Genomic DNA, 4,271 nt, shown 5'->3' on the forward strand with positions numbered 1-4,271 from the left:
GCAAAGCCGTAACCCCCCTCCGGGGCTCCCCATCATGCCAAAGCCCTCCCGTAACCCCCCAGGCTCCGGGCGGCCAAACGCCGCAGGTAGCGGCTGCACGCTTTGGGCCGGGGGGGGCCGGGCGCCCGAGCCAATACTCTCAGGTATCCCCGCAGCCCCCCTTCGTTTTGGTGGTGGGGGGGGCGCCCACGGGGGTACACGAGCAGCAGCAGCAGCAGCTCCACCTGTAGGGGGGGGACACACAGCCCTCCGTGGAGACACAGCTGACACGTCCCCACCCCTCTGAGGACACCCCCCCCCCCTCCCCGGGATCGCCTTCCTCCGGCTCTGTAGGCCGTAGGAACCAAAGCGAGGGCGGAACGCCAGTGAAGCGGATCGCATTTCCCAGGAGACTCATTTCCGCAGAGCACGCGTTCCCTCCAGGGGAGCGGGTTACGGCACGGACCCATTGGGAATAATGGGGGGAAGGGGGAGTGGAGACCGGAGAGGCCTGACCTGGTGGCGTGGGGCGGAGGGGGGGGAACGGCAGAGGGAGCGGAAGAGGTTTGTGGGCTGAGGGCCGCCAACAGCCGCCCCCAAGGCCCCAGCATGGTTTAAGGGGGTATTTTGGGGCTAAGGGGTGGATTTGGGGTCCATAGGGTGGGTTTTGGGGGTATTTGGGGGCTGAGGGGTGGATTTGGGGTCCATAGGGTGGGTTTGGGGGGTATTTCGAGGCTGAGGGGTGGATTTCGGGTCCATAGGGTGGGTTTGGGGGGTATCTGGGGGTTATGGGGTGGCCTTTGGGGGTTTTAAGGTGGGCTTGGGGGGGTGTTTGGGGGCCGTGGGGTGGGATTAGGGTGCAGTGGGGTGGGTTTGGGGTCTATAGGGTGGGTTGGGGGAGGTATTTGGAGTCAGTGGGGGCACTCTAAGACCCCAGTTTAATGGGGGGGCGGGGGGGTCTCTTTGGAACCAAATTGGGTTGAAGGGGAAGGGGCGTGGGGGGCAATCTTTATGCCTACGGCGCCCCCTAGTGGTCACCCACAGCCATGACAGGGGGATTTTGTGTCCTTCCGTGCAGGGGGGCAGAGCTTAGGGGCGGGCCCATATGAGTGTATATGGCCCGGCCCCCTCCCATCATCAGCGCTTCCTGCCCTGGGGCTGCGCCGCACCCAACGCTGCGTTCCGGGTTTCTATATAAAGGGTGTGTGTGTGTGTGTGTTATTAATGAGTATATATTGAAGGAGGGGGGGGGGGGGACTTTATTTTGGGGGGCTCGCGATGGGGTCGGTGTGGAAACGGCTGCAGCGTGTGGGGAAACGGGCGGCCAAAGTGTGATTCAAAGTGGAGCTGGAGGAAGTGCTGCTCAGGGGGGGGGCAGTGGTGAGTGAAGACCCCCACCCCCCCATTAAATAACATCAACATATACACAAAAGAAGGGTGGGGGGTTATGGGGGGTGTATAACCCTATATTGTGGTACAGGTGACCGCCCCTGTCAGACACTTGTGACCTCCCTGACTCCAGCCCTGCTGCATGCAGGCACCACCTCCCCAATATCCAACAGGGTTGTGAGCCCCAAAACCTTGGGGGGACACTTGGGGTTCTATGGGGACGTGAGACCCCAAATCCTTGTGAACACATTGGGGACACCCGGTGGGGATGTGGACCCCAAAACCTTGGGGTGAAGCTGAGGATGTTGGGGATGTGGGCATAGGACCATCCTCCTACAGGACCAGCAGCAGCAGCTCCATTGTGTGACCTGCAGGGAGCTGGAATGGGATGGGGTTGGGGGGTCCCAGGGGTTATGGGATGGGGTTGGGGGGGGAGGGGCTCACAGGGGATGTGAGCAGACCCCCGTCCCATAATCAACAACAACCTCCAATCCAAAGCGGGACTGCCCCCGCCATGAGTCCTAAAGGGGCTTTCATCTGACCTGATCCCCCTTTTCCCTACAGACCGCCGCAGACACAGCAAAGGGGCTGCAGCAACAACATCAACAGATTGGACACGTCTGAACAGATTGAACAGATTGGATACGTCCACCCATCCTGTTGGGCCCAGCTCTTCTTGGCTCTCTGTTCCCTCCTGGCCTTGCAGCTGGCAGCTCATCGGCTGCTTTGGGGCTTCAAGCACAGCCCCGATGGGTGGCAGAAGACTGAAAGGACAGAGCGGGAGGGGTCTGCCTGAGTGGCTGATGGCTTTGGGGCCGCATCCCGCCAGCCTGAGCCAGGAGCCTGGGCTGTAATGCAGCCTTCCCCACAGACAGCTGATGGGCTGTCCCATGGCTCTCTGGAGACGTGGAGAGGGACCAGTCCTGTGAACTGGGGGGCTCCTGGCCTCCCCATCCCTCTCTCAGGCAGCCACAAACAAGCAGCGACCCTTTGGCGTTAGGGAATGGGCTCTCGTTGGGTCACCCCCATGCACATCCCAGCCCACAGCCTCCAGCCTCACCTGTAGGCAATGCTCTCCCTCTGCAGTGAGCTCCGTCTCCTTCGCAACTGCCCGCTGTCAACACTTGCAGTGCTCAGGCTTCTGGTGTAGGTTGGAGTCATGTCAAATCTCACTGCAGTTAGGAAGGAAGAGGAGATTCGCCATCAAGCCTTTGGCTCGCTCACTAGCAGCACTCAGGCCTGTTCCCAGAGCCAGCCCTGAAACCATCTCTGTTCCCACTCCTCCTCTCTGCAGCTCAGCTCTGTTTTGGGGCTGCAGGAGGGACGTTGGCTATGGGAAAGAGGACCTGGCTGGTGACAAGAAGGCAGCAGAATGACTTTTGGGGTCCCTGCCCTTCCACTGGGGGAGGGCAGGGCCTGAGATCCCCACATCCTCCTGCCATAGCCAGGGATGGGGGTACGTCACACCCACCACTTCCCTTTTGGACAGGCCAACCATTATCTAAGGGGAAGAAGCCATGCTGAGCCAGCAGGAAGGTTTGAAACAAGTGAGAGCCCTGGGATGATGGTCAGCAAGAGACTGCCCACCTCCAGTTGGTTGCCTGTGCCGTGGAAAGGAGCTGGAAGCCACTTTACCTTTCCTGCCCTTGGAAAGAGGTGGCAAAGTCTCATCTTTTTTTGGCTTCCGTGCCCCAGAGAAGCTCCCGGAGGACTTGCGGTGTATCAGGGGCGGCAGTTTGGGGACCAATTCCATTTGAAACCTGTAAGGGAGGAGAGGGCAGTGAGCGGCGTGACACAGTGCAACAGCAATCCTTGCTGCTCTCTCTGCTTGTTTGCTCACAGGCACGTTTTCATGCTGCATGAAGGCTTTCTAAAGCTGTTAGCAGGGTCACTTGGGATAGGAGGAGGGGAAACAGTTTCAGGCAGAAAGAGGGAAGATTGGCTTTGGATGGTGTCACGGGTTACTTAGATTTACCTATGCCCGTGACAGGGGAAGCCACCATGTGGGCCCCCCCCCCTGGGGCCCGGAAAGGAGGGGGAAAAGGGGAATGGGATAAAACAGCGGCAATCTAAGGAGGAAAAACTTATTTTACTAAATATGATATCGAAATACAAGATAACACAATATAATATAATTGAGGCTAACAAATCGAACGAAACAGAGAGAGAGAGTCCCTAAAAACCGAGAGGCCTACTGTGAACTCTAGGCGACACGGCTGGAACGCTTCCCACTCTCCGAGAAGTTCGAGAGAAGAAGGAGGGCACTCCAGCCTGGGAACGAGATTATATAGCGTTCTGGTCCCGTGACTTAATCATTAACCCTGTTGTTCTCTGGGATATGTAGTCTTCTTCTGTGGACTGCACATTCAACAGAAGTATCCATACTTGACATGATGTTATGATGTGGAATACTGATAGCAAAATTACAAAATTACAAAACCATGACAAGGATAAATCTTCTTCACAGATACTTTGTTGGCCATATGAAATAAAATGAGAAAATGATAACTGGGCAAAGTTGCATTTAAATTTGATCAAAGATTTTAATAGAGTTGTTAGTTACTTCTTTGTTTGAAGCACACAGACAGACTACTTTTTAAGTTATCCAGCTTTTCAACATTTAAGAATTCATGATGAAAAGGAGAGAATAAGGATTAATGAAAAGAAATAAAGATCAGAAACAGACTTTGAAAATAAATACCTTCCAATTTTCAGATAGTCAAATAGAGAAATAACTCAGTGGTGCTGTTGACCCTTATGGTGAGTTTCTGTCAGCAGAGGAAGTTGGGCAGCTTATCTGCCATCTTTCTGAGATGGTGTTGGTGTACACTGGTGCTGTTTTTATAACACTAAAAGGTTTAAGAATGTGGGGCATGATCTGTTCCTTACATGGCTCTGTTATT

Source organism: Coturnix japonica, chromosome 28 (assembly GCF_054131305.1).
Source record: "Coturnix japonica strain WE chromosome 28, WE-NBRP24, whole genome shotgun sequence".
NCBI classification, from domain to species: Eukaryota; Metazoa; Chordata; class Aves; order Galliformes; family Phasianidae; genus Coturnix; species Coturnix japonica.